Below are 27506 nucleotides of genomic sequence, written 5' to 3'. Positions count from 1 at the left end.
ATAAGCCCTTACCAGTTTAAGGCATTCAAGAACTCGACTGGATTTTTGCATTCAAAGTGTGTAGTGCTAAAATAATGCCCAAAAAATCACTAACGGCAAGACTCTTGCTTGTCCATTATAATCGATGGGTACTTAACTGGATAGAAGTGTTCCATCGTGAAATCAATCATTGATGGACTACAAACATATGGCGCTTAGCCATGCCAAAATAGGTGTCAATAGATGGCGCTTAGCCCTTCTTGTTACCATATTGACATAAAAAGAGTGCATGAAAATCATGCCTAGTTCCACCTTTCCCGCATAGAATTGGAAAGAGAGAGAGAGAGAGAGAGAGAGAGAGAGAGAGAGAGAGAGAGAGAGAGAGAGAGAGAGCTGGGCTGAGGAAAGCCCCTTATTCTAATGTGTTGTATGCCCTTTTCAAATGCTCTAGTGCAGACCATGTTTGTGTCATAGCTTATCTTATAAGCGTACATCAGTGGAATTGTACCATGCTCTTGTAGAGAGAGGTACCGGAAGGCACATAGGATGTATGGCACGTTGCCTGTGAATAAACAAAAAAAAAAGTCTCAAAACAGCAACAATTGAACTCATCCTTGACAGAGTAGCTAGTGCTATAGCGGAAGCATAAATAGTAGTGAGATGGAATTATGCCAATCTCATTGCATGCCATGCACATAGAGGTGTAAGCCCTTGGCAACATTGATGGCCCTACATATTGAGCCGATACGAGAAGTGCCTTGCACAATTGGGCGTGGATACATCACGATTCGTCATTGTCATACATGAATTGTGAGCTTATATTCTTACTTTGCCCAAGTCTTGAACTTGTGTGCCAATGCCCTTGATGCCCAGTCAATGGGAAATATCTTAGCACAAGCTAGAGCCTTGCTTCACATGAAACCCTCAAAGCACTTTGCTTTTCACGATAGGTAGTCCTCACCAACTTAAAGGTTAAAAGGCTGGAAAAACAAGAAGGCTTGAAATTGTCTAACCTAATTGCCCTGCTTCGCTTGAATCTGACTCTTAGCCTGAATCTGACTCTTAGCCATTTATATTGTGCAAGAGAGAGTTGTCATATGCACCATATACATCGTCTTAATAACTTGTAGGCACTTGCCAAGTACCCCCCAAGTTCATATGCTCATAGCATATTCCAAACTTAAAGTCTTGTCTTTGCATAATATATCTCAGTAGACCCACTTTGGATGCTACCATTGCTCATAAATATAGGTACTCTTGCTCAGAGACAAATGTCATAGCAAAAGAAAGTCGACCTTGTCGAGCATGTACTGATAAGTGACCTTTTTTTGATTGTACAATCTATTGAAAAACAAAAAAATACTTTCAATAGATGTGCCTCGTGCCTGCTTGGCTTGATTACTGTTATCATGAGGAGTTGTACAATGCTACTTTGCATGTTCCCTTTTAACGATAATGGGTTGATCATGACCGCAGGGAAAGAACAAAAAACTTGCGTAAGAGCCATGCTCTAGAAAATCCAAACTCCAACTAGAAAGAAGGAGGTCTGTGGGTGTCTTGGATTGGAATTACTGATCGGCCCTGCCTAATACTTGTATCTTACAAGCCATAAGCCGTGCTTGTATTGACTTAACTAGAGGAAGCTTGCATAAGGGTTTCTTGATGGATTGTTGGGTTTAAACCCATCTTTGCTCATTAATGGGAGTAATGTTCACAAGCCTTGTGTGTACTATGAGGGCTCTCATGGCATCACACATAGCCCTTGCATGCTATACTATTCAGCATGTACTTGAATAGTTCGGTAGATACAATCGAAATTGAATAGTTTGGTAAATACAATCAAAATCGATTGCTTACCTCATAATTTACCTGTATAAACTTGTCGTGTCGATCGCATGGCCAGGATGTTTGAGCTTCCATGAACCTCGAGGAACCGCAGCCTTGCTTGGAACCTCGCCCGATGTCGACAAGGACAAGTTCCTTTTTCAAACAAACAAGCACGATGGTGTGCTTACGAAAACTTCTCTACTCGACCGTTGAATCTCAAACCGTTTTCAAGACGTCAAGATGCAAGCTGGCCCATGCATGTGAGATTCCATGGTTTCCACAACTTCGTTTACCTCTCCTCCCTTGCATTCAATGCAAACCCGCCATGGGGATTGGCCCTTAGTAAGGAGAGGTGCCCAAAGTAGGGCGCCCTTGTTTTTAAAACATGTGAAAAGGAGCTTTCATGCAGCATCCATGGCAGCAACGGCTTTTGCGAGCCCAAGAAAGAGAGAGAACACGCTGTGTGTTGCTTCCCAGAATGGACCGCAAAAACGTTGAAATGCTCCTTTCATCCGCGCGCATCTATAGAACCCGCCCTTGCGGTATTTGGTGATGTTCACAGTATTGTCTCCCTTTGTTGCAAGCGGCTCTACACACGATAACCCGACTTCGACCTCCTGTGTAGAACTCTTGCCCACGCCTTTGCCTTCGTCTTCCTCGTCCTCAACTCATGCACATGCAAAAACTCGCATGAGAGAAAAAAAAAATCCGAGAGAATCCGAGAGAGGCCTTGCTCTCCCATGAGAGAAAGAGAGATAAAAGCCATGCAACTCTCCTTTCCCTCCCCTCCATGGCTGCTCTCCCCTGTGCTCTGAAACCAGTGAAAGGCCAAAGGGTGGACTGGCATACCGTTCTCCTCCCAACCTCCCTACTTATAGCCCTTGGCCTTTGCAAGTAGGACCCCTTAACTTATGCCTAGCCCTCGGCTCCTAGCCGTACTAAGCCGTTTAGTCCCTGGCCTTTGGCCTGCTGCTTGGTCCTACCATTGGCCTGACAAAGCAATTAATGGGTTTGGTAGAAGAGACCCAAAGGGATCTAGAGCCAGCACCTAGGCATATCCAAATTACCGACACAGTGTTCCCGACGCAAAATCAACCTCACAAAGACCATAGACCACTAGCCATACCTAGTGTCATCCAAGAAGAAAGTGACTTTAAGTCATCGGGTAGTGGGCGTACTCCCTTCTTGTTGGAGAGAATGTTTATAGAGGGATTACTTGACCCTATCGAAGAAACGGAGATCACATCTTCCCCACGTCAAGGGATTGAAGCCCAACAAGTGCCGTGAAATATTTCCAAATTGATGGATTTCATGGCTTCAAAAGTTAGAACCACCATCATGTCCAAACTATATGGAGACCCCGAGCTATTCTTAGCTCTTCGATCTTTTCTTAATGGGGAGTTGAAAGTCGGGCTACCACAATTTGCACAGATGGATGGAGCTAGGGAGGTGCCAACAGAGGAGGGACACTTAGATCCACAACCCAACCTAGATGAGAACTCTGTTGTTGAAATACCTGTTAACAAGTTGGGACAATACTTTGAAGGTGATGAATCCAATGCAACCATAACAATCACTACCAAGGGATTAATTGTGAAGGGAATCCTTGATGGTGGCACTGGGTTAGCATTGCAACTAAAAATTGATGGGAATGTATGGGAAGACCTCACCTTGGGACTACAAACATAGTGGTAAAGATGGCCAATGGGACTATTGCAAAGCCTATTGGGATGCTAGAAGATCTCAAGATCAAGGTCTTTGGACACAAAATAAGGCATACCTTCATTGTTATGGATTTTTCCAAGCAAACTATGTCATTTGAGATTATCTTAGGATGTCCTTTCATGAGGGAAGCAAAAATGGTGCATGACTGGTCTAAAAACCATGTCTACTTGCAGTTACAAGACTTTGTCATTCAAGTTGATCTTGTAACTGGTCAAGCACATCCTCTAAGAAACAAATTTATAATTGATCATAGATCTGACACCAAAATTCACTCGGCCCCATTGCAATATTTTTACACGTGTAAAAAGGACACTGATGTTGGGGAAGATTCTCCTTTTATGGATGTTCTATCTGGGATGACTGAGTCTGACAGTGTGGATTGGGTCCACCTAGTAGCAATCATAGACGCTTAGGAAAATAGGGGGACGACATGGGTAACACCTGAGGGGATGAAATGCCACCACTCGTACCTTTAAATATGATAGGAACAATGCATATAGCTTCTGATGACCTACCAAATGAAAGCTTGACTAACATTGGACATTGGAACCAGTAGCGTCTTAAAAGACAATAACCGACACAATTCGGAGTCAAAATCATCAATTGAGATTGACTATGAGGACAAAGAATTTGAGTTAAATCTTGGTGCAAATGTGGGGACAAACCATTCAAGGCCCAGTGGTACCCTAGATGACAATCTATCCGGAAGGGGAGAAGACACGAGTAGCGATTCATCTAGTGACTCTTCACTAGAGATCGGTCGTAATAAAAAATTAGACAAGAGAAGTAAGAGATATAAGAGGCGACGATATCGGGCCAATGTACATGCTAGGATAAATGAAAAGAAATCTACCACAGAATGGCTTAATTATATAGGGGCACGTGATGCTCATCAAAAGTTGGTATATAATTGGGGTGAATACCTTCAAAGCATCATGTGGTGTAGTCCACAACCCATTGACATCGCATAGCTAGAGGCTATAGAAAAGCCAAAGTTGAGTTGTATTGTAAGGAGACGACAAAATCGAGAGCTAGCTCAACAACAAAAGGAAGCGGAAGAGAAGTCACAGTCCACAGAGCAACAAGACCCCACAGACTTACAGCCAGCACCTGATCATTTCAAATCCTACACCACGAAGGAGCGTAAGGTTGTGTATACAAAGGTCCAAAGAACACCTATCGATGGAAGCAATGGAGTCTCTGATGGTTCAATGATAGTTAAGGAAATAGAGTTAGCAGACCCATGTGAGGAGTCCAAACCTGTTTTCATTGCCCAAGATCTGATAGAGAATATGTACTCAAGGATCTTCTCAAGGAATTCAAGGATATATATGCTTGGACATATCATGATATGAAAGGTGTTCCACCTTCTGTGGTGCAACACACAATCCCCATGAATAGCATGGCTAAACTGGTCCAGCAACGACCCTACCCAATGAATCCTAAGTATGCAAAATTTTTTCAAGAAGAGATTGAAAAGCTTGTTAAATGCGGATTCATATACCCTATTGAGCACTCAGAATGGGTGTCTCCAATAGTTATTGTGCCAAAAAAGAATAGGAAACTCAGAGTGTGTGTGGATCTCAAGAAGGTCAATGCTGCCACTAGGAGGGACCATTACCCCTTGCCATATTCAGAACATGTGCTTGAAAGAGTTGCAGGGAAGGAAGCTTATAGCTTTTTAGATGGGTACTCTGGATACAATCAAATCACAATTGCACTAGAGGACCAAGCTAAAATTGCTTTATAACCGAGTTTAGAGTGTTTGCATTTTTGTGTTATGGCTTTGGCTTAACCAATGCCCCTGCTACCTTCCAAAGATTAATAAACACTTCTTTTAGGGAATATTTGAGGGAGTTTTGTGAAGCTTTCTTAGATGACCTTTGTGTTTATTCCTCTTGGAAAGAACATCTATCATGCCTACGGAAAGTGTTTGAAAAGTGCAGATTGTATCGCATCTCATTAATCCTTTCAAATTCCAATTTTGGGTTAAACATGAAGTCATTTTAGGGCGCATAGTGTCCAAAAAGGGGATTTCCATAGATGAGAGCAAAATTAAATCCATTTCCAATTTGCCACCACCTACAAACTATAAAGGAGTTCAAAGGTTCATGGACCATGTTGGTTATTACTGGCGGTTTATTTTAAACTTTGCCGAAATAGCTCGCCCATTGTATAAACTTCTTTTTCACTGGACCGTGAAGTGTGACCATGCTTATGAGTTATTAAAAAAGACGTTAACAAGTGCTCCCATTCTACGAATCCCGATTGGAATGTAATTTTCCATGTGCATATTGATGCATAGAACTTTGCTATTGGGTGTGTTCTAGCTCAACCAAGAGAATAGAAATTGGACTACCCCATTAGCTTTGCAAGTTGTCAATTAAATGATGCTGAGAGAAACTACACCACTACAGAGCAAGAAGGTTTAGCTATGATTTACACAGTGAAGAAATTTTGCTACTACCTTCTTGCCAACAAGTTTGTTTGCTGTGTTGATCGTCAAGCATTATTGTATCTAGTATATAACCTTGTTCCACGAGAATAATTACACGATGGTTATTAATTCTTCTTGAGTTTGATTTTACCGTTGTGGTGAGACCCGGTAAAGACATGTCATGGTGGATCATTTGTCTCGCATACCCAATGGTGAAGCCCCTACTGGAATTGATGATGAATTGCCCGATACTTCCCTATTCCTAGTGGAGACCATGCCTGAATGGAGTGAGAAGATTGTGAACTTTTTAGTTAATAGTTTTCCACCCAAAGAGCTTCGTAAGGATATAGTTAAAAAACTGTTAAAGGAATGTGAACCTTATTCTCTAATTGCAAGAAATCTCTACAAGCTAGGGAAGGATGATCTTCTTAGACGTTGTGCTCGTGAGGATGAGTATTTATACATACTGCAAGAAGCCCACATGGGTATAGCTAGAGGACATTTCTTAGGGGAACTAACTGCTAGAAACATGTTGCAATCAGGCTATTGGTGGCCTACCTAGATGCATCACTTTTTGCAAAAGAGTGTGATGAATGCCAACGTTACAAGATCACACAACGAAAGGATAAGATGCCCTTACATCCTATTAAAGCAACTCAACCATTTGAAAAATGGGTTTAGACTTTGTAGGCCCCATTAGTCTGACAGCTCATAACACTCAATTTCGATATATAATTGTTGCCACTGAATATGTGACAAAGTGGGTAGAAGCCAAGGTGACACGCAAGGCTGATGCAAGGTCAACCACCAAATTTCTCTTTGAGAACATTATTACAAGGTTTGGTTGTCCCTTTGAGATTGTGAGTGATAATGGTACTCATTTTATAAATGGAGTGATAAAGGAACTCATGATAGCTCACCATAAGTCTACACCTTATTATTAACAAGAAAATGGCCAAGCTAAGAGCACTAACAAGACCTTAATTTCTATCTTGACCAAAATAGTGGAAGCTCATTGCACAAATTGGGATTTGAAGCTGATATTATCTCCATGGGCTTATCGTACTGCTTACAAAGTGGCTATATAACTGTACACCATTCAAAATGGTATATGGCCAAGAAGCAGTTATACCATGAGAGTTTGTAATTCCTAGTATGCGGGTAGCTTCACAAGAAGGTTGGGATGGTAACTCTTTAGTTGAGCGTTTATATATCCTTGAGGGATTAGATGAAGAAAGGCAATTGATTGTGTAATGCACTTGTGGAGAAAGATAGGAGAAAGAAATGGTTTGACCGTCATTAAAAGAACAAGAATATCAAGGTTGGGAATGAAGTACTTATGTATGGAGTGCGTAACAAGAAGAAAAAGTTGAAATATGCGAAAAAAGGACCATATAGAGTATGCGAAATCACCCCACAAGGTACCATTGGTGTGGAAACTCTTGATGGAGTTGAAATCATTGGATTCCTCAATGGGAGTAAATTTAAAAGGTACTATGATCCTTTAAGCCAAGAGGAGCTACGTGCCATCCATCAAGAAAAGGCAGCCAAGGCACAAGCATAATTAAAAAAGATACAAGCTCATGTTGAGGCTAATGAGCGACAACAACGTATAAGATGCGAATGAGAGGCCAATCTTGAAGTTACACATGCGTTTCAAGTTGAAACAGAGGATGACTAATTGGACTCTGACACACCTCTACGATACCCTATTGAGCTAAATAGCACCTATGGGAAAGTGCTATATAACGCCTTATTGGAAAGGGGTGCTAAGTATAATCTGTTGTCATATGGATTGTGGTTTAGTTAGAAAAGCAATATCTATCTGAGAGTACTATCCAAGTCAAGGGTATCAAAAAAAAAAACTACGGTTTTTGGAACCTGGCACACTTTTGTCAGTTATGACAATGGGATCGTAGCTCAAGAATTTTTGGTCATGCCTGCTGGGACTATGGAAGGCAATATAAACCTAGGACGCACGTGGATGCTAGCGACCTAATGCACTATTGATTGGGAGACTGGGAGTGTCACAACACAGAAACCAACTCTTAGCTCTGCCACTCAAAGGATAGTCCCTGAGATATCACCTCTTGCGGAAATAAAACCCAAAACATTGCATGTCCAAGAAGTTGAACCATCTATACCTATAGCCCAACCCTCTAGAGCTTCAACTTCTGTTGCTGAAACAAAACCTGAGACACACAAGACTCAGTGTGACAAAACAAAGAAAACATACAAATGGGCCCCTAAAGCTTTTTTAGCGACCATTTCTGATGCTAAAAAATAGGAGCCTTGTAAGAGACGCCCCACTCTCTCCAAGAAATGTAAGAAAATGTTGCGTTGGATTCCTAAAAGACTATTGGAATCCCAAGGTGACTATGAAGGGAATGATCAAATCTAGGTGCCTAAACGTAGATTGTGTTCTTACTTGTCACCTATAGACCCATGTGAGTCAAATCCTCTAACAATAAAGCCGATTGAAGATCGTGGAAAGGGAAAGATCACAGAACACTATATACTTGATCCGGAGCTAGTTTTGATACCCAAGCGAGAACAACTTGTTTCGCTTGGCTCAATTATAGAAAAAACAAATGAAGCTTCTTGCTCTTCATGTAGTTCATATACAGAAATACAAGCTTCGACACAACCTCCACCTACCATTGTAAATATTCATACAAACAAGAAAGAATTTGCACCTCTCGTTATAAGTTCACCACCTACAACAACGTTGCAAGTAAAATAATGGGAGAGTACCTTACCACCCTTGCAACTAGTTGAAACGCCTAGGGAGGTCGAAAATTATTGGTCAAAGTCTTCACCCATAACAACTTGGAACAATTGGTTTCAAAGGGTGACGACATCGTTCCAAAAGGTATGATCTACCCAAGGAAGGGGGGAGTGTTTGCTGACATCCATCATTCACTTGCTTCCCTCTTAACCTTCCTCCCTGACCTCTTAATCTCCCAATATTAGGGAATGTATATATATATAGCCCAATACTCAAGAAAACAAAAATAAAAAAGTAAAATAGCAAGAGCCACTAAACAAAAAGTTAGAAACCTACAAGCTCTAGTACACGACCCAAAAATCGTAATAACACATTATGCACAAGGAAATGACCTTTTGACATGACCCTTATGATATTTGCACACTAACCATCATCTATTTGTGTGGATAGATATGGCTAGTACGCTAGAGTCATCCACTTCTACCTTGGGTGAGAGGTACCCTCTTTAATTTTCACAAGTGTTTCACATAGTCTATGTGGTGCTTGCCTGTGAATGGGATTTGGTAGATATGCTAGCGTGTGAGAAGAATTTTAAGGAATTATAATGGTTGATATGTCTCTTGACCACGACTGATCGCTACTTAGTGGAGAGCGTCTCTCTGATTGCACAAGCCTACCCTTTTGACCAAGATGACTATAGACGTCTAGTGACATTCTTAGTGAACATTTGTGCCTCTAATGATGAGGAAGATTTACATGATTACACGGATGGTACGTATGGTCTCACGGATGATGACTTTTTTTCTCTCAAAGATGACGAGGATAGGGGTTTACACCTAGGGCTACCCGCCCATCTATTCAATATCTTGTTCCCTTGACTCTCTAGGGGGGTGCAAATAATTAGGTTAGGGTTCCTTATGTTGTTTTAATTGTGTTCAATAAAGGTTGGTGCCTCTTCCCACTGATGTGCCTCCTAGAGGTAGTATTCCTTGTGTTTTCTAGTGTGTGCAGGAATCCATTTAGTTGTTGGGATTTTGAATCTTTGTCTAGTTCACTCTTCGAATCGAGCACGATCATCAACCAGAACATGTGTTTCTTGTCCATTATAATTGCCTCCTATTTTTTTTAGCATCCATGTTTGTCTGCTTTAACCGTGACTGGTAGCATAATATTCAGCATATTTGCTTAGTATTAAACATTAGATTCAATATAATTTTATGTCATAGTTCCTTGTTTAGGTTTATGAATCAAGCAGTCTGACTAGGCTAGTTTGACCAAGTTAGGCGCTAGATATCTTCTCTTAATACCATGAAAAATTCCTTCCTAATTGTCAATGGTTACTTTAGGTTCTTAATCCGATTTAAGTAGCATTGTGTGCAATGTACTAGTGTTTTCTAGTCGGCTTAATTCCTCTTGACCTTTAGTTTAATTATTATACAAGGAGTATACTATTGTGATGAGCCTGGGGAGGGTAACAAAGCAATATGACCCCCCAAAGTTACAAAAGTAAAAGGCAATGAAAAACAAACAAACAAAAAACAAAAGTGCCAACAATGTAAAGTCTTAATTTGGTACTTCATTCACATTTGTTGCCTATGGTACTAGAGCCCAGTGTGGGCTCTTTTCCTTGAAAAGCAAAAAGCCCAAGGCATACAAAATAAGCACACACACCAAAAATTGAATCAGTGTGAAAAACTTTGGGGGGTCAAACAAAGGGAATAATTCAGGCGATGATTTCATAAGCAATTCCTTTTATCGTAGCTTAACTGGACGGTCTTTTAGGTATAGCCTCTAGTCAGCCCTCGAACATGAAATACTAAGCTCTTGCGATTAAACATCTTAATTGACCAGAGAGAATCGAGAAGCTTGCCCATGGTATTAATAGTTGACCTCTAGTGCCTCTCAGCCGTTAAATTACCGATCCCAAACTTGTTTATTCTTTGACCTTTACAATTGCTTATGCATTTGATTATATTATAGTTTAATGCTTATTGCTGTTGACAAATTGTTCAATATTCTGTTACCAATCAAACTGTGTGTCTATTCACTGCATATGCTTTTTAATTGTATACGAGAATGCAATTACTGTGCCAATTTTGGTTGATTTTGCAGTGTTTGAAGAAGGCTAAGGATATTCATTCCTAGATGCTCTTTCACCTCGACGAACGGGCTTCATCTCAATAGCTTTCGGGGACGGGATCTACATCAGGAAGGGGGGCATGTTAACCCTCACGGACACCCTATCACCTTCGACGGGCGCCTTATCAATTATTTGAGTCATGGACTGGGCTTGTCGGTCTAATAGCTGTATAGGTGATTGCCGATGAGAAGCGCACCACTTATCCCATTTTTACATTATTTTTACTATGACCGGCCACTGTGGGTGGGTATGTGTGAATGGGTCAAACTCTTATAAAAGGTCCATTTTGACCTACAATCCTCATTCTTTGAGGTGCATGCTAAGACGTGCTCTTGCTCTACCTCTATCTCCTTCTCCTTCGTGTGCTCATGGGTGTGTGTGTGTATGTATGCTTGAGAGAGAGAGAGAGAGAGAGAGAGAGAGAGAGAGAGAGAGAGAGAGAGAGAGCATTGCGACGGCGGCTCCTTCTTCTTCGCGGCACAGGATCCTTCACTACGGAAAGCATTGAGCGGTGAGTGATACACCATTGCCTCTTTGAGCTTGCTAGGACTGTCTAGTTATGTGCTTGCAGCCATTTGTGGCTCGCACACGGTGTTTGGCAAGTTCCCTGCCTTCGACACGTGTGGCAAAGCGCACATTTATCTATTCACCAAGGGTATTTTGCATAAACCTTCTTGAAAATCTTCAAGCTTGCTTTGGGTTGATCACACTCCATAAGTCTTGGCACTTGCCTAATTGAGATGCGCCAGATCTTTTTCATCGCATCACTCCCCAAGGGGATTTGGTACAATATATGGGCAATGTTGTGTGTGAGCACATTTATATTGCTCGTGCAATATGCATTGTATATACACTTATAATGTGCCCTTGAGCTTTTCCTTCTTCTCCAAGCTTTGTGTGTGCATTCTTGCAAACACTATATCAACAATCTAAAGGTTGCGGAACGAGGTGCTTATCTTAATGCACAAAACATTCACCATAGTTTAGCCTTCGATCCCACTTCACTAATGATTTTTTAGTTATATTGGACCTCTTTTACCAAGACAAACATAGTTAAGCATCATCAGGCGGATTACACATTGAAGTGAGATAGTTTGATACGCTTGCGAGATATGCTAGAACTCAAGTAATCTTGCACTCTATTGGTAATGGTAGCCAAAGTATTGCTCCTTCGTAATCACTTCAATCTTATGCACTCAAAAAGTGACAAAGTGTTCTTTAACCATACCACGATGTTTGTGACTAGGAATGATGTTGTTAACCTATGCAGGGTGATTGCGGCTGAGACTCTACGGGCTCTTGATTCATCAACATTTGTCAAATTTGGGATTTGATATAGGGGTTAGCAGACCGTCGTTCGAGAACACGCAATGGGAAAAGCTTTGTTTCCATGACCCATTCACATTGCATAGAGCAAGAGAACTAAGAAAGCTGACGCCTTGGTAATCCACGGGTGCCATTTGCTGATTCTATGTATGTGCCAGCAGCTGAACGCCTCTTCGCTTTTCTGCGCTACAAAGTGGGTGGAACATGTAGAGTTCTGAGGTGGTAGTGCCGCTTGCGTTGTTGGTGGGCCCCGGACGATAAAGCTTCCTTGTTCACCAAATTGGACTACGAAGCTTCCTTTTCCACCAAATTGGACGAAGCCATCTAAGCATCACGCCCCTCCAAAATCCTTTGCCGTGCGTGATCTTTGCTTGCGACATTAAATTTGTAAGGGAGCCCAACATTTTTATTATTTTTTTGTTAAGGAGGTTTGGAGAGAGGTCCGCTTTAGTTGGGGGACTCTCCAGCACTGAGCGTCAACAAGACTCGAGCGCTAGCAGTGAGCCCAAGCCTGCAGCACCGCATGCGCAAATTCTTGTAAAATAAGTGCGGCGAAGGAGATCTCTGATCCATTGCGCACCGTCCCACCACCACCACGCAGGTATTTCACACAGAGAGAGAGAGAGAGAGAGAGAGAGAGAGAGAGAGAGAGAGAGAGAGTGTGCCTGCAGTTTTTGGAAGTGGACCATTTAATATCCTATCCTGCTGGGTTTGGTGTGAATGACACGCACCTATCTAACTGTACGTTGGGCTATGCTAGGCATGGCCCTTTCTCAATGGGTAAAGAATTCAGACTCCTCTTTATAGACTTTGTTTGGTTTTGCCTTTCATACCTTGTTCACACAATAGGATTTGATATTTCTTCATAACCGATTCCATATTTTGCTGACCAGAAAGCAGTGATTGGATTATGAAACTTGGTTTGGCTGCACTTCTTTGCTTCTTGATGGGCCTTGTTTTTTGTCTGAGGGGAAAGAAATTTCTTTTGTGTTTAAGGAAGTTGTGGAAAAATTTCGATTAGTGTCTTTTGGTGGGCTGTTTTGAGTGCTTTATAGCGGGTGTTTTAGCTTATCCTTTGGTATCTTAATGGATAATTATGTACTTTTGAAGGATGTATCGTGAATGTGAGGAAAGACCTGGATAGAAGGTTCTTGTGTGTTGTTTTAAGTTCTTTGGCCTCTTTGTAGTGTGCAATTGGTGCAAGAGGTATTGAAAATTTTCCTTCTTCGAGACCCTCAAATTGGACTTTGGAGGAGCACGGATTTAGAATTCCGAAGCAAAAATTCTTCTTAGAGTCTACACCATGTAGATATTGTAGAGGGGGTCCCACACTCTAGAAGAAAAAGCCATCAACGACCAAAGGTCAATCAAGAAGTCCATCATAGAAGCATTAGAGGAACAAACATAGGGACCCGAGTTTTCATGTTATATGTACGTCAAGATAAAGTGACAAAGTCAAGAGACGTGTAGTATGTGTGATGGAAAGACACCATACACACCAATGAACTACTAGAGAGAACTTATGCCAAAGAAGATGGGGAGATTTTTTTTCTTAAGCAAAATACTTCTATACAAAAGATAGCAATCATTTTTACTCTAGAGAGGGTAGTGGTCATGGCAACAAATAGACACTTCGTTATTTGTTCACCACAAGACAATGGAAATTTCCAAGGTCGGTCAAAAAACATGAACATATAGGTGTGAAGGGAGGGTGACACAGGAGCATGGAGGAGAGAGGAGGAGGAGGAGAAGAAGAAGAAGAAGAAGAGAATTTAACGTCGTAGGAAACTATCCCAAGAGACCTTAAACTACCACAACAGCACCAAATAACCACTTCAAAACAGTTCACAGTTCACAATTTTATTCGACACTGGTCCGGCGGAGTTCCGTGCCTAGAGATATTGGCCCCAAAGACTGGCACCCCTTTCGGTATCTCTTTTTGTATTAATCTGAGTTCAAAATACAAGAGTGCGGGTAGGCGCTCACACTTAGACTCTGCATCCAGATGCTCTGAGTTGTGAGAAGCCCACCGAGCTTATTTAAAGGTACAAGGGCTGCCAAAAGCAGAGCCCCAAAAGCCTCTTTTAAAAGCTGTCCATAAAAATTGCCTCTAAAATATGCTCTCAACTTTTTAAAGCATCTTTTAAAAACAATTAAAGCTCTCTCTCTCTCTCTCTCTCTCTCTCTCTCTCTCTCTCTCTCTCTCTCTCTCAAGCTTGCGTAGAGAAAAATAAAGCAAAGGCTGCGTTGCGTAGAAAAGCAACGCGTCGGGATTCACGCGCCGTACAGGCTGCCACGTGTCATTTGTGCAAAAACTGCCGTGTAGCCAATAGCGTCATCATTTCCAGCTTTGTGCAAGGTGTTTGTATACACCAGGGCAGCCATGTCATCACATTTGTCACATACCCCCCTCTTGAAAGCATTGTAATCGCCCTCGATTACGCCTGCAAAACAGACAGAAGCCATAAACTGTCTTAGCAGACACTGACTGTTAGTACCTATGCACTAGGAACACACATCTAACACATGTACCAATCGACAGTCACATCATAGGTCATCACAAAACATCACAGGACATCACATGACATTCAACATTCATTCGGATCTTGGACTATTATTTATTGGCAATGTAGCCAGCAATCTCATCTAGATCTAGTCGGGACCCAATAGATGTCCGATTGACTAACCCCTATTGCAACCATGTCTATTCGAGATCAGTTAGACCAAAATGATGCAGTCATTTTGTCTATCAGTTCCTGCACTTACAAACAAGCCAAGAACAATTTAGTTTCATATTCAGGAATTTCATTTCATAAAGTCATAAAGTGAACTCTCAGTATCCCTGAAGCTTAAAGAGACATCAGTGACTCTAGTATTCTAAAATCAAGGCATCTGTTGACAAAGGAGCGGAGTAACTCCCCTCTTGTGCATCCACCTGCACCAGATCTGCGGCCAAGCTGAATTTTGGATTCCATTTGGAATAGACTATGCTAAACCAAAAGCTTCAAGGTAAAGTTTCACAATGTGAGGAGTATCTGCTAGGTCCTCCTCCTCCATCCACTTTGCATCCAATGCAGGATAGTTCTTGAACTTAACCAAAAACCGCCTTCGTACTTTACCCTTATTCTTTGTGTCCTTATGTGCCAAAATCTGTTCAGGAACAAGGATCTCCTTGTGTTCCTCCACTTCGGGCTGCTCATCGGGCTCCCTATCGTCAGGTACATCACCTTTAAAAGGTTTCAAGAGACTCACATGAAATGCATTGTGACCCCTCCAAGTGTTAGGCAGTTTCAGTCGGAAGGAGACATCATTGATCTTTTCGGAGATTTGGAAAGGTCCGTAGTATCGCATACTAAGCTTTGGAAAAAGCCTCTCCTTTCCCTTTTTCTTTTTGAGGCGTGCCTTCTCAAAACGTAAGAGCACTCAATCATCCTCTTTCAATTTCAAATCGCGACGATGGCGATCCGCAGCCTTTTTCTGTCGTTCTTGAGATTTGTGCAAAGCCTCGTTGACCTTGGCAAAAGCCGTGTCTAAGTCGCGCGTATACTCATCAGCTTCAAAAATCTTATCTTTTGTGCTTAGGAAGAGTGGAACCTTCGCAGCACCTTCAACAATCTCAAATGGGGCCTTCCCCGTCGAAGAGTATATCGTGTTATTGTAGGCAAATTCCACCAAAGGTAGATACTTTTCCCATTGAGTCTTCTGATTCGAGATATAAGACTTCAATTAATCTAAAAACCACTGAATTGGCAATCTCAGATTGCCCGTTAGTCTGCGGATGGAAAGATGACGAGAACTGCAACCGCGTGCCAATGTTCTCCCAAATTGCCTTCCAAAACAAACTCGTAAATTTGGGGTCCTTGTCGGAGATAATCGTCTCAAGCATGCCATGTAATTTGAAAATCTGGGCCACAAACAGTCTCGTTAAGTGATCCGGCTTGACTGTTTTTGTCACGTGACACATCCAACCCTATGTGTCCGTGGACAAGCTACAACACGACAAGGGTTCAGTCAGTCCAGTCAGTCTAGATTTAGAAGTGATCTGACACTTTTGTGAGTCTGTTTGCAGACTGTGCATGCCCAGTCACTTAGTGTAGATGCATATCCTTTGGTTGCACACAACATGATCATAAGCCAAGGAAATTGTATGTATGAGTGCCAAGTGGCACTTTTTGGTCAATTTACCAAGTCTGGGAGAATAGAACCCGTAACTGACTTTGTGGAGCAGTTTTGGAGGTTGATAACTGTGATTTTCAGCCATTTCTCTCCATTTTTGGGCTTCCCATGACTTCACCTTGGACCCAAGAGCTCATTTTCAGCATTGGAAGGCATAAAATGCGTGTTTACAGGGCTGTTTTGCTGCGTTTTCAGCGATACGCAGGTTTTGGCAGCCATGGAAATCTTTCCCTTTTTGCATCTATTTGTTCACAGATGCATTACAGGTTAAGGGCAGAAGAGGGTGTGCTCGATTTATGCTGGGGGGATGCTTCATTGAGAACCTGTCACAGGTTAAGAGCTATGGAGTGCTTTCTTTCCCTCCCATGTACAGTGTGGTGCTAGGAGTGATGCCCTGCACGCTACACACTGCTCTCTCTCCCCCCTACGTGCAGTTATGTGATGCCCCACAAGAGGGCTCTTCATTTGACTGATGTACAACTGTGTGGTTTCATGCTTTTGTGCCGAGGCAAGAGCCTCTTTGAGTAGGAACAAGGGTAGCTAACTGCTACTCCAAAGCAGGCATCGGTGAGGATCATAACCTCACCGTACAGGTGCGTTTTTCAGCGCTATGTATGCGCTGTAAATTGACTGTTTTTCAGCCATACGGACGCCAGAACCATTGGGAATAGTGCCCCGCTGGCAGAGGACAGTCAGGGGACTGTTTGGGGCTGAAAACAGGGCAAAAACCAGTAAATACAGCATGCTGAATTTACTGTTTTTGGGCAGGAATCAGAGGGTTTATGCCAGTGGAAGTGAGTTCCAGCAGGGGAATTGGTTTCGCGCAAGTTGTGGGGTTGTTATGTTGCCGAAATTTGGCCAAATCAAGTGGTATCTAGTTGGATATAGACAAAGGATTCCTAGGACTCTACTTTGTAAATGTACCCTCGCAAAGTATAAAGAAAGACCGAAAGGGGCGCCAATTTTGGGGCTTACAGGTTGTCGGCGTCTGCTCGGGGCATTCTAGCTTTCGAGCCGTGTGTGATTAAGTGTTAATTCCCGTCGCAGGTTTCCTTTGCAAAGTGCTTTGTGTGTGTGTCTAAAGTAAAGAATTTCGGGTGAAAGCCAACGCCTACCGCCCCACCACGGGCCGGTTTCAAGGTTCCATCACCGGGATATCAATCACTTTTTCCTCAAAGAGTGAGCCTCGATTGTTTTGGGTAAAGACACAGAGTACAGGAACTTGGAATTACACTATGGTTGACAGGACAGATGACACCAGGGAAGAGGGTTCCTCTTCATAGGACACACATGAAATTCTGCATATTCGCCCTGCCAAAAAGTGGTCAAATCAGGGCGGATTTCTTGCTGCGTGTTAGGATTTGCAAGTATGAACCAAGATGACATAGGGAGAGGTCTCACGGTGGTAGATTGGCCACTTGATCTCATGCGGGAGTGATGTGGGTCTGCCACGTGACACGCTGCTTGCCGATTCTCTGAGGCGATTGCTTGGATTCTTTGACGCATCGGTAAATCATCTTGAAATTTGAGCTTATTTGGTCGTGGATGGGACGTCACAGGTTGTGGAATTATGTTCGTTTGCAGAGGCAAGAGCCTCTTGCACACGTAAAAGTTAAGGGACAGGTTGCAAGATGCTATGTGGTGAAGTTCAAGAACTATCCACCTATGGATGCAAAGTGGAGGGAAGAGCATGAACTATCAGAGTCACCAAATGTATTGTAGCTTTACCTTGAGGCCTTTGGGTTACAGCCTACGTATGCCCCAATCCAATGTTTGCAAAGGAGGGGTAATGATAGAGCTAGCACATCAAATGTACTCATGGATTCAGTGCAATAGCAGTGTACAGTTTGACAAAAGTATGAAGGTCTCATTAAGTCATTTGTACACATGTTTTGAAAGTCTTTCTTGCGGATACATGCGATGATAAAAGAGTGCTAGCAACACAAGATCATTAGTGGCATGTATTTATGGTATGCAATCCAGGACGTTTGTGATTTCAAGAGGGGGGTATGTCACGAGGACGTGGCAACTGCTAACCTTAGTTGTTGGTTTCTTTCCAATGATTTTTGTTTAATTTTTGAGACCCTCTTTTTGAAGTTGCAAACGGTCGGACATTGTATGGCCAATGTGAACGGTAGTTTCATCCGCAAACGGAAAGTTGGTCGGCACTGGAACTCCTAAAGTAAAAGGATGTCTAGGCTAAGTTCAAGATCATGTAGGGTTCCTCGTTGCACTTAGCAAGTTGGTGGATACTAGGAAGTGAACTCAATAAAGGCATAAAGTCAAGGGGGGGATCACCAACAGAAAGTTTCCGACAGTTGGGCCACATTGCACTTTTGGATGTGGTTCCAATGAGGATAGATGGTTAGATGACCAGTGGGAGCCCAATGGAAGCATCTGCTAAAAATTAGAGAACTGCTATTTTGGGCCATGAAATGTGTTTGCGTCATTACCTTCGGCATGACCAGGGGAACATTTTATTATTTTGCTGCAAAGTCAACTGATGCACCAGTTGAGAGATTTTAAGCAGGAAGCCCAATGCGGGAGAGATTTTAAGCAGGAAGCCCAATGCGGGGAAGTTGCATGTATGAGTGCGAAGTGACACTTTTTGGTCAATTTACCGAGTCTGGGAGAACAGAACCCGTAACTGACTTTGTGGAGCAGTTTTGGAGGCTGATAACTGTGATTTTCAGCCATTTCTCTCCATTTTTGAGCTTCCTATGACTTTACCTTGGACCAGGGAGCTCATTTTCAGCATTGGAAGGCATAAAATGCGTGTTTACAAGGCTGTTTTGCTGCGTTTTCAGCGATACGCAGGTTTTGGCAGCCATGGAAATCTTCCCCTTTTTGCATCTATTTGTTCACAGATGCATTACAGGTTAAGGGTAGAAGAGGGTGTGCTCGATTTATGGTGGGGGGATGCTTTCATTGAGAACTTGTCACAGGTTAAGAGCCATGGAGTGCTTTCTTTCCCTCCCATGTACAGTGTGGTGCTAGGAGTGATGCCCTGCATGCTACACACTGCTCTCTCCTCCCCCTACGTGCAGTTATGTGATGCCCCACAAGAGGGCTCTTCATTTGACTGATGTACAACTGTGTGGTTTCATGCTTTTGTGCTGAGGCAAGAGCCTCTTTGAGCAGGAACAAGGGTAGCTAACTGCTACTCCAAAGCAGGCATTGGCGAGGATCATAACCTCACCGTACAGGTGCGTTTTTCAGCGCTGTGTATGCGCTGTGAATTGATTGTTTTTCAGCCATACGGACGCCAGAACCATTGGGAATAGTGCCCCGCTGGCAGAGGACAGTCAGGGGACTGTTTGGGGCTGAAAACAAGGCAAAAACCAGTAAATACAGCATGCTGAATTTACTGTTTTTGGGCAGGAATCAAAGGGTTTATGCGAGTGGAAGTGAGTTCCACTAGGGGAATTGGTTTCGCGCAAGTTTTGGGGTTGTTATGCTGCCGAAATGTGGCCAAATCAAGTGGTATCTAGTTGGATATAGACAAAGGATTCCTAGGACTCTACTTTGTAAATGTACCCTCTCAAAGTATAAAGAAATACCGAAAGGGGCGCCAATTTTGGGGCTTATAGGTTGTCGGCGTCTTCTCGGGGCATTCTAGCTTCCGAGTCGTGTGTGTGATTAAGTGTTAATTTCCGTCGCAAGTTTCCTTTGCAAAGTGCTTTGTGTGTGTGTCTAAAGTAAAGAATTTCGGGTGAAAGCCAACGCCTACCGCCCCACCACGGGCTGGTTTCATCAGCCCAAAAAACGCAGATTTCAGCATCTGCGTTTTCAGCATCTGCGTTTTCAGCGCGTCGCATCGTCGCCATCGACATCGTCACCGACATAGAGTCAGAATTCAGCAGATACAAGATTTGCAGATTTCAGCCCTTAGTATTTCAGATTTCAGGCGTCTCGTTGTCATCCTCATCGTCGTCGACATCGTCGGCAAGTCCAAGCATTGTAGAGATTTGTGCAATCATAAGTAGACCGCTCTCGCCATAGAGAGTGGGGCCTTTGGAGGAGGGTTTTACGTCGTCTCTGGTGTCATATTCTCTTCTTTATCTCTCCGTTCATGCACGTCCATTCACAGTGTGCATTCACTTTATTTGTGTCCATTGCACTCTCACTAAAGGAACGGAAGGCTCTCCCTTCCCTAAGTAAAAGGAACCTTGAGCACAGTTCGGAGCACTCATCTTATGCAAAGTTCAACATTCATTCCGCTGCACCTTACATTGGTATCAGAGCTTTGGCAGTGTTCTGTATCACTCAAGGAAAGAACCACATAATTTTTTTTGCTTGTTGCGGTCGCACGAAACCAAGTTCTCTTGGGCGTGTCGATTCCTAATCGTGTTTTTGGAGAGTGACAGGAAACCCAAGAAAGAAGGGCTTGTCCAACTTCCCCTTGTGCCTCTTTTCACTCATTGAGAGCGGACCGTGCACTTAGCGGAAGGCCAATTGACGTGAGGTGGGAAAAAGCAACCTTGGTGTGAGCGCAAGGCCGCCAAGGGGTGCGCCCGCGGAAAAGAGCAAAACTCGGGTGAAGAGAAGATCCTTCTCTAACACCGATTGCAAGCTAAGGAAGAACCTCAAGAACCTCAAGACCCTCGAGAACCCAAGAACCACAAGACCCCAAGTTCCTCGTGAACTTAAGAACCCAAGACTGCAGTGGATGGTCATCACTCGAAGCGGAATGGATACTTCGCTTCGAGTTGATGAGCATGAGAGAGGCGAAGAAGAATTTTTCCCACCAGGAGGTTTTTCTGACCCTCCCCCTTCCCCATCTATGCCAAGGATTGCACTATCTCCTATGGAGGCTTTCGACAAGAGGATGATGGCCAGGATGTTAGAAAGCGAAGAAAGAATAGCAGCCATCGATCACAAATACGAAGAAAGAAGGGCAACCATAGCGCGTGAGAGCGAGCAAGCACGCTTGGAAGCCAAAGCAAGACTAGCAGCATTTGATTGGGAGAACAAAGCAAGAATGCAAGAGATGTTGCGACCTTTTTCTCAAGTGCAGACGCACTTTGCACAGAATTAGGAAAAGGAGACTCTCTCAGTCTCTACTTCTCCAAAGCAAGACACACATGATTTGCATGATGATTTGAATGACGATGATTTGCATAATGATTTGAATGATAATGATGAGCATGATGATTTGGATGACATTGACAAGCATGATGATTTGCATGAAGATGACGTGATTGTTCACAAGGATGATGAGTTAGTTGATGCTTTTTCTAGCGAAGCTAACCTTGTTGCAGACTCGATCAATCACGAAGGATCGATCTTGTGGCTCTCGAGCCGAGGTCAAAAGCACCCCTTCAGGAAGAACCGGTTTTGGCTCTCGAGCCTAGGTCCAAAGAACCCTTACAGGAAGTACTATGTGTTCACATGAATAGTCAGCACGCATTGTATGAGTGTTTCATTCATGATCGTTTCCTGTATTTTAGTCAGCGTCTTTATGTGATTCCTTCCAATTTCATGACATATTGTATGTTGAGCACGTTTCACTCATGAATGAGCACGAATGTATGCGGATTTTTCATGAAAAGTTGAGAAGTATGCATTCAAGGAAGTGCTCACATTTCATGTCTCTTCCTTGGCATGACACATTTGTAGAACGAGCACATGAAAGTATGAGCACCAAGCATGGGCATTTCCGTTGTGAATTGCCACAGTTGATTGCTTTAGATCATAAGAGAAAGATTCGATCTCATTGTTTGCGTGTGTGTGGTGAACGGTTTGGCACTCCGTCTATTTGTTCATCTACATTGCATGTACAGTCTTTGAGGAAGAGAAGATTTTTTCCAGTCACTTTACATGGAATAGGTATGTTCATGTTTTTGTGTTGGAAATGGTTTCAGGAAATTTCAGCCATGGAGATTCTTGAAGAAGAAAGAAGCATGACTCTAGACGAAGTTGAAGCATCGAAGGGCCACAGAAGACTTTGTGTCGCTTTCGGCAGGGCCCAAAGAAGAAAGCGTTGTAGACCTTTATGAAGTTCAAGTACCGCACGACCCACACATCAGAGTGGGCCGGCGAAGAGTCCCTTCCAGGATTCCGGATGCTATTGGCGATCTCCCTCGACGCCTTACAGATCGGTACCAGTATCTCACTTTGAAAAGGAGGGGATGTCACGTGACACATCCAACCCTATGTGTCCGTGGATAAGCTACAGCACGACAAGGATTTAGTCAGTCCAGTCAGTCTAGATTTAGAAGTAATCTGACACTTTTGTGAGTCTGTTCGCAGACCGTGCATGTCACTTAGTGTAGATGCATATCCTTTGGTTGCACAGAGCATGATCATAAGCATTCCCATTAGAATCCATCATAATCCTTTAGGAGAATTTTCCAGTGCATTTAGCCTATTTTCCCTATTTTTGACATTTTTCACCTATTATTTTTAAGTGACTTTTGTTGGAAAGTAGGTAGGGCAATTTGAGTAAGTTTGTATATAAGCAAACCTAGGCTAGCTGTCACGTGACACATCCAAGCCTATGTGTCCGTGGACAAGCTACAGCATGATAAGGGTTCAGTCAGTCTGGACAATCTAGATTTAGAAGTGATCTGACACTTTTGTGAGTCTATTCGTAGACCGTGCATGCCCAGTCACTTAGTGTAGATGCATATCCTCTGGTTACACAGCATGTTTATAAGCATTCCCATTAGAATCCATCAGAATCAGTCAGGGGAATTTTCCAGTGCATTTAGCCTATTTTACCTATTTTTGGCATTTTTCACTTATTAATTTAAGTGACTTCCCAACAAAAGTAGGTAGGGCAATTTGGGTAAGAAAATATATAAGCAAACCAAAGTTAGCACTAAATGGTAGAAGAGGCAGCAGGAGCTCCACCGCTGAACAGGCTTGTCAAGCAAGAACCCTTGGGAGCGATTCTCTCAAGTAAGATCCCCCATTGTTCTAGCGTTTTTCAACAAGGAACATTGCCAGCAATCCTCAGTCACTAGCGCTTGCATCAACATCGTCTTTCATCGTCGGAAGTCACAGAGAAGCTAGGGTTTTTGGAAAGACCAGCATCCCTAGCGTTTTTGGAACACACCATCCCTATCGTTTTTGGTTTCAGCCTCAGCCTTGCAGATCCGGCACATGCAGTGATTTGCAGCCCTAAAGACCAACAAGAACCAGCCCTAAAAAGGTAGTAGATTCAGCCCCAGAAAGACCTCAGTTTTCAGCCTTGAAGATCCTCAGTTTTCAGCCCTAAACCTGCAGATTTTCTTTGTCAAAGACCCACAGAAACAGCCCCAAATCAGTGTTTTTGGACTAGTCGCAGATTTCAGCCCATAGCGTTTTTGGACAGCAGTAGAAAGATTGCAGATTTCAGCCCTTAGGTCGACTTTGTCATCACCGTCATCATCGTCGACATAGCCTAGACTTGCATCAGTCTCATGCATTCAGTTTGTACCAGTTTGTGCAATCATAAGTAGACCACTTTCGCCGACGAGAGTGGGGCCTTCGGAGGAGGGTTTTACAACGTCTCTGGTGTCGTATCTCTCTTCTCTCTCTATCTCTCAGTCTCATACACTTACACGCACAGTGTCCATTCACTTTGTTTGTGATCATAGCATTCTCTTATTAAGAATGGAAGGCTCTCCCTTCCATAAGAACAAAAGGAACCTTGAGCACAGTTCGGAGGACTCATCTTGAGCAGAGCGCAAACAATCATTCTGCTGCACCTAACATTGATATCAGAGCTTTGGCAGTGTTCTGTATCGCTCAAGGAAAGAACCACAAGAATCACAAGAATTTTTTTTTTTTTGGCTTATTGTGGTTGCACGAACCCACGTTCGCTTGGGTGTGTCGATTCCTAATCGTGTTTTTTGAATGGTGACAGGAATCCCAAGAAAGAAGGGTTGTCCAGCCTCCCCTTGTGTCTCTTTTCACTCATTGAGAGCGGACTGTGCACTTAGCGGCCGGCCAATCGACGTGAGGTGGGAAAAAGCAACCTTGGTGTGAGCGCAAGGCCGCCAAGGGGTGCGCCCGCAGAAAGGAGTAGAACTCGGGTGAAGAGAAGATCCTTCTCAGACACGGTTTGCAAGCGAAAGAAACCTCAAGAACCTCAAGAACCCCAAGAACCAAGACCCACAAGAACCCAAGTTCCTCGTGAACTTAAGAACCCAAGACCACAAGAACTCACAAGAACCACGACTTCAGAATGGTCATCACTCGAAGCGGAATGGATACTTCGCTTGGAGGTGATGAGCATGAGACAGGCAAAGAAGAATTTTCCCCACCAGGAGGTTTTTCCGACCCTCCCCCTTCCCCATCTACGACAAAGATTGCACTAACTCCTATGGAGGAGTTGGAGCTGATGTTTATGGAAAGGAATTTAGAACGCGAAGCAAGAAATGCAGAAAGAATGGTACAAATGGAACGCAGACACGCAGAAAGACGAGCAGAAAGAAAAGGAGAAATGGAGCGCAGACACCAAGAAAGAATTGCAGCCCTCGTCAAAGAATAGAGCGACCAACAGGTAAAAGAGTTCTTACAACTCGTTTCTCAAGCTCAGGCACAGATGCACAAGATTCGGGAAAAGGAGACTCTCTCAGTCTCTTCTTCTCCAAAGCATGACACACAGGATTTGCATGATTGTGAGCAACATCATGATTTGAATGACAATGACAAGCATGATGATTTGAATGACAATGATTTGCATGATGATTTGATTGACAATGATAAGCATGATGATTTGGATGTTAATGATGAGCATGATGATTTGCATGATCAAGATGTGATTTCTCACAAGCATGATGAGTTGCATGAAGAAGAAGTGATTATTCACAAGGATGATGTGTTAGTGGATGCTTTTTCTAGCGAAGCTAACCTTGTCGTAGATTCGATCAATCACGAAGAACCGATCTTGGCTTTCGAGCCTAGGTCCAAAGAACCCCTTCAGGAAGAACCGATCTTGGCTCTCGAGCCTAGGTTCAAAGAACCCTTACAGGAAGTATTATGTGTTCGCATGATTGATACGCACGCATTGTTCGAGTGTTTCATTCGTGATCGTTTCCTGTATTTTAGTCAGCGTCTTTATGTGATTCCTTTTACTAGGCATGACATATTGTACGTTGAGCACGTTTCACTCATAAATGAGTACAAATGTATGTGGATTTTTCATGAAAAGCTGAAAAGTATGCATTCAAGGAAGTCACATTCCATGTCTCTTCCTTGGCATGACACATTCGTAGAAAGAGCACATGAAAGTATGAGCACCAAGCATGGGCATTTCCGTCGTGAATTGCCACAGTTGATTGCTCTAGATCCAAAGAGAAAGATTCGATCTCATTGTTTGCATATGTTTGGTGAACGGTTTGGCACTCCGTCTATTTGTTCATCTACATTGCATGCATAGTCTTTGAGGAAGACAAGATTTTTTCCACTCACTTTACATGGAATAGGTATGTTCATGGTTTTGTGTTGGAAGTGGTTTCAAGAATTTTCAGCCCTGGAGATTCTTGAAGACGAAAGAAGCATGACTCTAGACGAAGTTGAAGCATTGAAGGAGCCACAGAAGACTTTGTGTCGCTTTCGGCGCAGCCCAAAGAAGCAAGGGTTGCAGACCTTTATGAAGTTCAAGTACCGCACGACCCACACATCAGAGTGGGCCGGCGAAGAGTCCCTTCCCGGATTCCAGATGCTATTGGTGATCTCCCTCGACGCCATATAGCTCGGTACCAGTACCTCACTTTGAAACGGAGGGGATGTCACGTGACACATCCAACCTTATGTGTCTGTGGACAAGCTACAACATTATCAGGGTTCATTCAGTCCAGTCAATCTAGATTTAGAAGTGATCTGACACTTTTGTGAATCTATTCGTAGATCGTGCATGCCCAGTCACTTAGTGTAGATGCATATCCTCTGGTTGCACACAGCATGTTCATAATCATTCCCATCAGAATCCATCAGAATAGTCAGGGAAAATTTCCAATGCATTTAGCCTATTTTACCTATTTTTGGCATTTTTCACTTTATTAATTAAGTGACTTCCCAACAAAAGTAGGTAGGGCAATTTGGGTAAGAAAATATATAAGCATTTTTCACTTATTAATTTAAGTGACTTCCCAACAATAGTAGGTAGGGCAATTTGGGTAAGAAAATATATAAGCAAACCAAAGTTAGCACTAAATGGCAGAAGAGGCAGCAGGACCTCCACCGCTCAATAGGCGACTTTTCAAGCAAGAACCCTTGGGGGCGATTCCCTCAAGCAAGATTCCCCATTGTCCTAGTGTTTTTCAACAAGGAACATCGCCAGCCATCCTCAGTCGCTAGCGCTTGCATCAGCATCGTCTTACATTGCCGGAAGTCACTGTCACGTGACACATCCCAACCCTATGTGTCCGTGGACAAGCTACACCACAGCAGGGTTCAGTCAGTCAAGTCAGTTTAGATCAGCAGTGATCTGGCACTTTTGTGAGTCTATTCGTAGACCGTGCATGCCCAGTCACTTAGCATAGATGCATATCCTCCGGTTGCACACAGCATGATCATCGGAATTCCCAGCAGAATCCATCAACATCAGTTAGGGGAATTTTCCAGTGCATTTAGCCTATTTTCCTATTTATTGGGATTTTCACATATTATTTTTAAGTGATTTTCCAACAAAAGTAGGTAGGGCAATTTTGCTAAGTTAATATATAAGCAAACCCAAGTTAACACTTTCTGGCAGAAGAGGCAGCAAGAGCTTCCCGCTCAACATGCAACTTCTCAACAGTACCCCCCCTATTGACCCCATCGCCATAGACGACCTCTCCCTCCCTGGCGTTTCTAAGATCTGCCCTCTCCATCCCCTTGGCTGCCCTAGCGTTTCCTCCCCTGCAAGTAAAAAAAGGCCATCGTTTTTGACCATCCACTAACACCAGAGAACTCAGCCAGTGCAGCGTTTTCCTCAAGCTATTTGCAGCAGGTAAGCATAGCCCGGTAAGGAGTTTCTTTAGCACTTGTGAAAATCTGCAGTTTTCAGCCAGAACCTCTCTGCTGTCCCTGCGTTTTTCAGCAAGAAATCTCGCCCCAAAAACGCAGCCAAAAGCAGAGGACATCAGCGTTTTTACTCAGCCCTAAAGTCCCTCAACAAAAACAGAGAATCTCAGCCATTAAGACAACAAGAAAACAGTCATTTTCAGCCCCAAGGAAGACCCTGAATTCAGCCC

General features: G+C 43.1%; 1 protein-coding gene across 2 annotated transcripts in view; it reads left to right on the top strand.

The window, feature by feature from the left end:
* Positions 1-12588: 12588 nt before the first annotated feature.
* LOC147436908 (uncharacterized) overlaps positions 12589-27506 on the top strand; it is a 123622-nt gene continuing 108704 nt past the window's right edge. Inside the window, exons 1-2 of one of the 2 annotated variants that reach the window (XM_086486299.1) lie at positions 12589-12763; positions 12834-12942. The gene's annotated coding sequence lies outside the window, so the exon portion shown is untranslated. The remainder of the gene's footprint in view (positions 12764-12833; positions 12943-27506) is intronic. The other variant, XM_086486298.1, reaches the window with a different exon arrangement.

Source organism: Adiantum capillus-veneris, chromosome 17, assembly GCF_014529385.1.
Source record: "Adiantum capillus-veneris isolate H3 chromosome 17, ASM1452938v2, whole genome shotgun sequence".
Taxonomy (NCBI): domain Eukaryota; kingdom Viridiplantae; phylum Streptophyta; class Polypodiopsida; order Polypodiales; family Pteridaceae; genus Adiantum; species Adiantum capillus-veneris.
The sequence above is the reverse complement of the archived record's forward strand: the minus strand, read 5'-3'. Positions and strand labels throughout refer to the sequence as shown.